The 10372-nt window shown below is 39.1% G+C and overlaps 1 non-coding gene across 1 annotated transcript; it reads left to right on the top strand.

Annotated features, from left to right (window-relative positions):
- The first annotated feature begins 1507 nt into the window (after window positions 1-1507).
- Window positions 1508-1615, top strand: LOC130977412 (small nucleolar RNA R71). Its single transcript, XR_009085103.1, has one exon. It is a non-coding gene; the product is annotated as a small nucleolar RNA R71 (small nucleolar RNA).
- The last annotated feature ends 8757 nt before the right edge of the window (window positions 1616-10372 follow it).

Raw genomic sequence — 10372 nt, 5'->3', positions numbered from 1 at the left:
CAGAGGGATATCCTTGAGCCTTAAACACAAAGGATTCTTCATTCACTTGAATGATCAGTTCACCTCTATCAACATCAATCACAGCCTTAGCTGTGGCTAGGAAGGGTCTGCCAAGGATGATGGATTCATCCATGCACTTCCCAGTCTCTAGGACTATGAAATCAGCAGGGATGTAATGGTCTTCAATCTTCACCAAAACATCCTCTACAAGTCCATGAGCTTGTTTTCTTGAGTTGTCTGCCATCTCTAGTGAGATTCTTGCAGCTTGTACCTCAGAGATCCTTAGCTTCTCCATTACAGAGAGAGGCATGAGGTTTACACTTGACCCTAAGTCACACAGAGCCTTCTTGAAGGTCATGGTGCCTATGGTACAAGGTATTGAAAACTTCCCAGGATCTTGTCTCTTTTGAGGTAATTTCTGCCTAGACAAGTCATCCAGTTCTTTGGTGAGCAAAGGAGGTTTGTTCTCCCAAGTCTCATTTCCAAATAACTTGTCATTTAGCTTCATGATTGCTCCAAGGTATTTAGCAACTTGCTCTTCAGTGACATACTCATCCTCTTCAGAGGAGGAATACTCATCAGAGCTCATGAAAGGCAGAAGTAAGTCCAATGGAATCTCTATGGTCTCATTTTGAGCCTCAGATTCCCATGGTTCCTCATTAGGGAACTCATTGGAGGTTAGTGCACGCCCATTGAGGTCTTCCTCAGTGGCGTTCACTTCCTCTTCTTCCTCTCCAAATTCGGCCATGTTGATGGCCTTGCACTCTCCTTTTGGATTTTCTTCTGTATTGCTTGGAAGAGTACTAGGAGGGAGTTCAGTAATTTTCTTGCTCAGCTGTCCCACTTGTGCCTCCAAATTCCTAATGGAGGACCTTGTTTCAGTCATGAAACTTTGAGTGGTTTTGATTAGATCAGAGATCATGGTTGCTAAATCAGAGGGGTTCTGCTTAGAATTCTCTGTCTGTGGCTGAGAAGATGATGGAAAAGGCTTGCCATTGCTAAACCTGTTTCTTCCACCATTATTGTTGTTGAAACCTTGTTGAGGTCTCTGTTGATCCTTCCATGAGAAATTTGGATGATTTCTCCATGAAGAATTATAGGTGTTTCCATAGGGTTCTCCTAGGTAATTCACCTCTTCCATTGAAGGGTTCTCAGGATCATAGGCTTCTTCTTCAGATGAAGGATCCTTAGTACTGCTTGGTGCATTTTGCATTCCAGACAGACTTTGAGAAATCAAATTGACTTGTTGAGTCAATATTTTATTCTGAGCCAATATGGGATTCAGAGTATCAATTTCAAGAACTCCTTTCTTCTGATTAGTCCCATTGTTCACAGGATTCCTTTCAGAAGTGTACATGAATTGGTTATTTGCAAGCATTTCAATGAGCTCTTGAGCTTCTGTAGGCGTCTTCTTCAGATGAAGAGATCCTCCAGTAGAGCTATCCAAAGACATCTTGGATAGTTCAGAGAGACCATCATAGAAAATACCTATGATGCTCCATTCAGAAAGCATGTCAGAAGGACATTTTCTGATCAATTGCTTGTATCTTTCCCAAGCTTCATAGAGGGATTCACCATCCTTCTGTCTGAAGGTTTGGACTTCCACTCTAAGCTTACTCAATTTTTGAGGTGGAAAGAACTTTGCCAAGAAGGCATTGACTAGCTTTTCCCATGAGTCCAGGCTTTCTTTAGGTTGTGAGTCCAACCATGTCCTAGCTCTGTCTCTTACAGCAAACGGGAATAGCATAAGTCTATAGACCTCAGGGTCAACCCCATTAGTCTTAACAGTGTCACAGATTTGCAAGAATTCAGCTAAAAACTGATGAGGATCTTCCAATGGAAGTCCATGGAACTTGCAATTCTGTTGCATTAGAGAAACTAATTGAGGCTTAAGCTCAAAGTTGTTTGCTCCAATGGCAAGGATAGAGATGCTTCTCCCATAGAAGTCGGGAGTAGGTGCAGTAAAGTCACCCAGCACCTTCCTTGCATTGTTGTTGTTTTCGGCTGCCATGGGTTCTTCTTCTTTGAAGAATTCGGTTAGGTCCTCTACAGAGAATTGTGCCTTAGCTTCTCTTAGCTTTCGCTTCAAGGTCCTTTCAGGTTCAGGGTCAGCTTCAACAAGAATGCCTTTGTCTTTGTTCCTGCTCATATGAAAGAGAAGAGAACAAGAAAATGTGGAATCCTCTATGTCACAGTATAGAGATTCCTTGAGGTGTCAGAGGAAAAGAAAAGTAGAAGAAAGAGGTAGAAGAATTCAAACTTAATCAGATAGAGTTCGAATTGTGCATTGAAGAGGAGTGGTACTCCATAAATAGAAGGATGTGAGAAGAGGGGAAGAGATTTTTTCGAAAATTAATTAAAAAGATTTTAAAAACATTTTGAAAAACTTTAATTTGATTTTCGAAAATCAAGAGTGAGAAAGAGATCAAGTAATTTTTGAAAAAGATTTTGAAATTAGAAGTTAAAAAGATATGATTGAAAATTATTTTGAAAAAGATGTGATTAAAAAGATATGATTGAAAAGTTATGGTTTTAAAGAGATATGATTGAAAAGATATGATTTGAAAACAATTTTAAAAAGATTTGATTTTTAAAAAAAATTAATGACTTGCCTAACAAGAAAAGATATGATTCAAACATTAAACCTTTCTCAACAGAAAAGGCAACATACTTGAAATGTTGAATCAAATCATTAATTGATAGCAAGTATCTTTGAAAAAGGTAAGAAATTGATTTTGAAAAAGGTTTGATTGAAAAGATTTGATTTGAAAAAGATTTGATTTTAAAAAAAACTTTGAAAACTTGAAAAAAAAAATCTGAATTAAAAACAGAATCTTCCCTCTTGTGCCATCCTGGCGTTAAACGCCCAGAATGGTACACATTCTGGCGTTTAACGCCTAATGCACTTCCTTTTTGGGCGTTAAACGCCCAACCAGGCACCCTGGCTGGCGTTTAAACGCCAGTCTGTCCTTCTTCACTGGGCGTTTTGAACGCCCAGCTTTTTCTATACAATTCCTCTGCAGTGTGTTCTGAATCTTCAATTCTCTGTATTATTGACTTGAAAAGACATAAATTAAAAATATTTTTGGATTTTTAATAATAAGGAATAATCAAAATGCAACTAAAATCAAATAACAATGCATGCAAGACACCAAACTTAGCAGTTTGTATACTACTGACACTAACAAAATGAGAATGCATAAAACACTCAAGTCAATAGAATTCAAAGATCAAAACAAGGAAATCATCAAGAACAACTTGAAGATCAATGAAGACACATGCATGAATGCAGTAAGAACAGAAACATGCAATTGACACTAAACTTAAGATGAGACTCTAGACTCAAACAAGAAATATTTTGGATTTTATGATTTTGTAATTTTTTTTTTGGATTTTTCGAAAATTAAGTGGAAAAGAAAATAAAGGTATCAAAATTCTTAATGAGAATTCCAGGAATCATGCAATGTTAGTCTAAAGCTTTAGTCTAAAGAAATTAGACATGGCTAGCCAAGCTTCAGCAAGACATTGCATTCAAGAGCTAAATTGATGAGAATCAATCAGCTTTGGTGATGATAAGAACATCACCTTGAAACACTAGAATTCATTCTTAAGAACTCTGAAGAAAAAATACCTAATCTAAGCAACAAGATGAACCGTCAGTTGTCCATACACGAAACAATCCCCGGCAACGGCGCCAAAAACTTGGTGTGCGAAATTGTGATCACTACTTTTCACAACTCAAATAATCCCTAGTAATGGCCCCAAAAACTTGGTGCTCAATACCATGGCATAAACACAACTTTGCACAACTAACCAGCAAGTGCACTGGGTCGTCCAAGTAATAAACCTTACGCGAGTAAGGGTCGATCCCACGAAGATTGTTGGTATGAAGCAAGCTATGGTCACCTTGTAAATCTTAGTCAGGCAGACTCAAATGGGTATGGGTGATATATGAATAAAACATAAAGATAAAGATAGAGATACTTATGTATATCATTGGTGAGAGCTTCAGATAAGCGTATGAAGATGCTTGTCCCTTCCGTCTCTCTGCTTTCCTACTGTCTTCATCCAATCCTTCTTACTCCTTTCCATGGCAAGCTGTATGCAAGGGTTTCACCGTTGTCAGTGGCTACCTCCCATCCTCTCAGTGGAAATGTTCAACGCACCCTGTCACGGCACGGCTATCCATCTGTCGGTTCTCGATCAGGCCGGAATAGAATCCAGTGATTCTTTTGCGTCTGTCACTAACGCCCCGCCTTCAGGAGTTTGAAGCACGTCACAGTCATTCAATCATTGAATCCTACTCAGAATACCACAGACAAGGTTTAGACCTTCCGGATTCTCTTGAATGCCGCCATCAGTTCTAGCTTATACCACGAAGATTCTGGTTAAAGAATCCAAGAGATAAACATTAGAGCTTTGTTGCTTGTAGAACAGAGTGGTTGTCAGTCACTTGTTCATGAGTGAGAATGATGATGAGTGTCACATAATCATCACATTCATCAAGTTCTTGAGTACGAATGAATATCTTGGAATAAGAACAAGCGGAATTGAATAGAAGAACAATAGTAATTGCATTAATACTCGAGGTACAGCAGAGCTCCACACCTTAATCTATGGTGTGTAGAAACTCCACCGTTGAAAATACATAAGAACAAGGTCTAGGCATGGCCGTGAGGCCAGCCCCCAATGATCTAAGAACTAGACGTCCAAAGATGATCTAGAGATCTAAAGTGATCAAAAGATACAAAATGATCAAAAGATGTCAAATACAATAGTAAAGGGTCCTATATATAGAGAACTAGTAGCCTAGGGTGTACAGAGATGAGTAAATGACATAAAAATCCACTTCCGGGCCCACTTGGTGTGTGCTTGGGCTGAGCATTGAAGCATTTTCGTGTAGAGACTCTCCTTGGAGTTAAACGCCAGCTTTTGTGCCAGTTTGGGCGTTTAACTCCCATTTTGGTGCCAGTTCCGGCGTTTAACGCTGGGAATTCTGAGGGTGACTTTGAACGCCGGTTTGGGCCATTAAATCTTGGGCAAAGTATGAACTATTATATATTTCTGGAAAGCCCAGGATGTCTACTTTCCAACGCCGTTGAGAGCGCGCCAACTGGGCTTCTGTAGCTCCAGAAAATCCACTTCGAGTGCAGGGAGGTCAGAATCCAACAGCATCTGCAGTCCTTTTCAGTCTCTGAATCAGATTTTTGCTCAGGTCCCTCAATTTCAGCCAGAAAATACCTGAAATCACAGAAAAACACACAAACTCATAGTAAAGTCCAGAAAAGTGAATTTTAACTAAAAACTAATAAAAATACACTAAAAACTCAACTAAAACTACTAAAAACATACTAAAAACAGTGCCAAAAAGCGTACAAATTATCCGCTCATCAGAGCACAAGAAATAAAGGAGACAACCAGCGAACAGTGACGCGCACGCACGGCTGACGCGTGCGCGCGATTATGACAAAATCACAGTGATGCGTACGTGTGGATTGGAGTTCGCGCAAACGACGCGAGCGCGTGCCTGACGCGCACGCTTGGAGAGAAAAATCGTCAAACAACGCGTACGCGTGACCGATGAGTACGCGTGACATGCGCGATCTGCAGAAAATTCAAAAAATGTTGGGGGCGATTTCGGGCCACGTTTTGACCCAGTTTTCTGCCCAGAAACACAGAATAAATCCAGGGAATATGCAGAGACTCAATTAAAAAAGCATACACAACATTCATTATTCACAATTTTAGGATTAGATGTAGTTTCTATAGAGAGAGAGGCTCTCTCCTCTCTCTTAGGTTTTAGGATTTTAGGATTAGCTTTTCTTATTTAGTTTTTTCTTCTACTTTTAATTCTTCTAGTACTTTAGTTTATTTACTTTCCCTCGTTGATTACTTTATGTTGCTATTTGGTTTATGAATTCTCATGTTTAATTTAATTTTCTATTTATTGCAATTTGAGGTATTTCATATTTATGATTTTAATTTAGCTTTTTACACTCTTAGATTTGGTTGAGTAATTGGTGACACTTGAGTTATCAAACTCAGCTGATGATTGAAAATTGGAATTCTTTGCTGATTGATTTGAATTCCCCTAACTCTAGTATTTTCTTAGAAATTGACTAGGACTTGAGGAATCAAATTGATTTATCCACTTAACATACCTTCATAGTTAGAGGTTGACCAAGTGGGAGGAAAAGCCAATTCTCATCACAATTGATAAGGATAAATAGAATAGGTGGTGGACGAAATTGTGATCATCAATGCTGTATTCTTTGTTGTTGTATGGAATAATTATAATGGCTCTTTGCTATGTGTGGACACAACTCCGTTCAACTAACCAGCAAGTGTAATGGGTCATCCAAGTAATACCTTACGTGAGTAAGGGTCGATCCCACAGAGATTGTTGGTATGAAGCAAGCTATAGTCATCTTGTAAATCCCAGTCAGGTAGAGTCAAATGTATTGGATTAGATATTTAAAAGATAAATAAAATAAAGGGATAGAAATACTTATGTAAATTGATAGTGGGAATTTTAGATAAGCGTATGGAGATACTGTGCCCTTTCTTTTTCTACTTTCCTACTTCTTCCTTCAATCCCTCTTACTCCTTTCCATGGCAAGCTGTATGTAGGGCATCACCGTTGTCAATGGCTACATCCCATCCTCTCAGTGAAAAAGGTCCAAATGCTCTGTCACAGCACGGCTAATCATCTGTCGGTTCTCAATCAGGTTGGAATAGAATCCCTTGATTCTTTTGCGTCTGTCACTAACGCCCAGCCTTCAGGAGTTTGAAGCTCGTCACAGTCATTCAATCCCGGAATCCAACTCGGAATACCACAGACAAGGTTAGATCTTCCGGATTCCCATGAATGCCGCCATCAGTTCTAGCTTATACCACGAAGATTCTGATTAAGGAATCCAAGAGATACGCGCCCGGCCTAAGGTAGAACGGAAGTGGTTGTCAGTCACACGCGTTCATAGGTGAGAATGATGATGAGTGTCACGGATCATCACATTCATCAAGTTGAAGTGCAACGAATATCTTAGAACAGGAATAAATGAAATTTATAGGAAAAGAGTAGTAATTGTATTAAAGCTCGAGGTACAGCAGAGCTCCACACCCTTAATCTATGGTGTGTAGAAACTCCACTGTTGAAAATACATAAGTGAAAGGTTCAGGCATGGCCGAATGGCCAGCCCCTAAAACGTGATCAATGGCCTCCTAAGATGAAGAATAAAACAAAACTGAGACCAAAGATGTCTAATACAATAGTAAATTATCCTATTTATACTAGATTAGCTACTAGGGTTTACATGAGTAAGTAATTGATGCATAAATCCACTTCCGGGGCCCACTTGGTGTTTGTTTGGGTTGAGCTTGATCTATCCACGAGCTGAGGCTTCTTTTGGAGTTGAACGCCAGGTTGTAACATGTTTTGGGTGTTCAACTCCGGGTCGTGACGTGTTTCTGGCGTTTTACTCCAGACAGCAGCATGGAACTGACATTGAGCGCCAGTTTACATCATCAATTCCCGAATAAAGTATGGACTATTATATATTTCAGGAAAGCTCTAGATGTCTACTTTCCAACGCCGTTGAGAGCGCACCATTTGGAGTTCTGTAGCTCTAGAAAATCCATTTCGAGTGCAGGAAGGTCAAATTCCAACAGCATCAGCAGTCCTTTGTTAGCCTCCTATCAGAGTTTTGCTCAAGTCCCTCAATTTCAGCCAGAAATTACCTGAAATCACAGAAAAACACACAAACTCATAGTAAAGTCCAGAAATGTGAATTTAACATAAAAACTAATGAAAACATCCCTAAAAGTAGCTTGAACTTACTAAAAACTACCTAAAAACAATGCCAAAAAGCGTATAAATTATCCGCTCATCAATAGGACTTCCAGTTCTCATACCTTGCCAAGAGCTTTATTAGTTATTAATTTAATTTCTTACAATTTACTTTTCTTGTTCAACCTATTTAAAAACCCCAAAAAAAGATACATTTTCCATAACTAACAATAAGAACACCTCCCTGCAATTCCTTGAGAAGACGACCCGAGGTTTGAATACTTCGGTTATCAATTTTATTAGGGGTTTGTTACTTGTGACAACCAAAACTTTTGTACGAAAGGATTCTCTGTTGGTTTAGACACTATACCTACAACGCGAACTTATTTGTGAATTCTTTACCATCAATTAATCCTCTTGTCAAAAATGGCGCCGTTGCCAGGGAATTGCAAACATGTGCCTTATTATTGGTTATTGTAAATATTTTTTTCTTTTGCTTGTTTATTTGTTTTTGTTTTTAATTTTTATTAGCTACTATGAATTCTCACTCCTGTCACTATGAGTTTGGTTCCAATGTTGTTGTAGGGAATGGACGCTATAAGGAGAACATGCATCAAGGATGGAACAATCAAAGATGGGAGGAGCCACAAGGATTTGATCAACCCTCTTGGCAACAACCACCTCCAATGGACTATCAACAACCATTCTGTGATGCATATCAAGGCAATGGCTACGGTGAGCACTCTTTTGATTATCAACAACCACCACCATATGCCTATGAACCCCCTCCTCAACATAACTTTGAACTACCAAACTCACAAGCCCCCTACAACCAAACACCTCAGTATGACCCTAACCCATATCCATCATGCCAACCACCCTATGAGCCATATGATCCTAATTATGCTATCCAAGCAGAACAAGAGTCAAAGGATCGTTTCAAGGAGACAGTGGATCGACTCAATGCAACTATTCAACAACTGGGTCAAGCGATAATTCGACTCTACTCTCGATATTTGGACACTCAAGGAACCCCCATGGATTCATGTGGAGAATCTACTGAAGAACGCAACAGGAGGGAGAAGCTAGAAACTCCGGTGGACTGTGAGAAGCATGACTTTGTGTTGGAACAATTGGAAGAAGCTATACCTCCCAAGGAAGAGGAAGAAGTGGTCGAAGACTTAAGAGATGCGGAACCTCCATGGGAACCTCAAGTCACAGAACCCCCTTCTAAGGAGTTTGAATTTGATGTTGAGGAAGGTGTACAACCTCCAAAGCATATCATGGTTGAAGACTTTGAAGGGGACGATCAAGAGATGGATTCAATCATTAATTAATTCTTATCTACATTTGAATCCTCTCCCATTGGACTTGACATGGAGATTAAAGAAGAAGAAGCACAACCTCCCATGCTCTTGGTGAACAATAAAGAAGAGATCGAATTGGAAGCAAGCTACCAAGAGAAAGAGGTTGATATTGAAGAAGCTTGCAAAAAGGTGAAAGTTGTCAAAGAAGAGCACAAGGGAGTGGAGCTTGCAAGATCATTAGAAACACCTCTCCCAAAGCCATTACCGTCCAATACAACATTCAAGTGGGTAAAATTCTTATCCTTAACCTTTACTTTCCCACTTGAATATGGGCTTCTAGAGACGGATGGTCAACTTAGAGCTCTTTGTGGCATTAAGAGCAACCATTCAACAAGAGTCAATATTGAATTTAATTCAGCTTATGAAATTTCAATTCCTGCAATTTCTCTTCTGCAACTTTCATTTCTGCCAAGTTTACATTTCTATTTCTATATATGCTTGATTTACTTTCCTGTAATTTACATTTTCTGCAAATGTTCTTTGAGCTATGATTCATTGAACCCCAATTCATTAGGGGGAGGAGCTCTATTTGAATTCACATGAATGAGTGAACTTCTTCTTCTTCTCTATCATTTGTGTAGCTATTGGACATCCTCTGTTTCGATTGATGATTCATTCACTCCGAAAGGGGGTTTGAATCTGTGAATGCTTGTGTGAGCCTCAGAAGGGGAATCATGAGCATTAGAACTGAGGCTCTATCCTTCACTACTCTCTTGATAAACACCATTCGGGAGGAATTGAGATCCTGAGAGTTAGTGTGGCTTATGGATGAGAGACATGTACTTAACCTCTTCTCATGACAATTAGATCAAGGAATTGACAAGAATGATTGTGATTAGAGAGACTGGATTGCCAAGAAATTAGGATCCAATCAATTTCAATCCGCCGTAGATATACTCATATGATTGAGAAATGAGTTGAGACCCAATTGATTCATTGTGGATTATGATATCTCCAATCCCTAATGAATCTTTCTCTCTGTTATTTCTGTTCCATTTAATTTTCCAGCACCCAGTCCCTTTACATTTGATGCAATTTACTTTTCTTACCATTTAAGTTTTTGTAATTTACATTCTCTGCAATTTACATTATGTTGAGTCAATTCTACTAAATACACAACTGTTAGCTTGACTAAATTTATCACCTAACTAAAGTTGCTTGATCCAATAAATCCTCGTGGGATCGACCTCACTCATGTGAATTTTACTACTTGATGCGA

This window comes from Arachis stenosperma, chromosome 4, assembly GCF_014773155.1.
Source record: "Arachis stenosperma cultivar V10309 chromosome 4, arast.V10309.gnm1.PFL2, whole genome shotgun sequence".
Lineage (NCBI taxonomy): Eukaryota > Viridiplantae > Streptophyta > Magnoliopsida > Fabales > Fabaceae > Arachis > Arachis stenosperma.
This window is presented reverse-complemented; position numbering and strand designations above follow the sequence as displayed.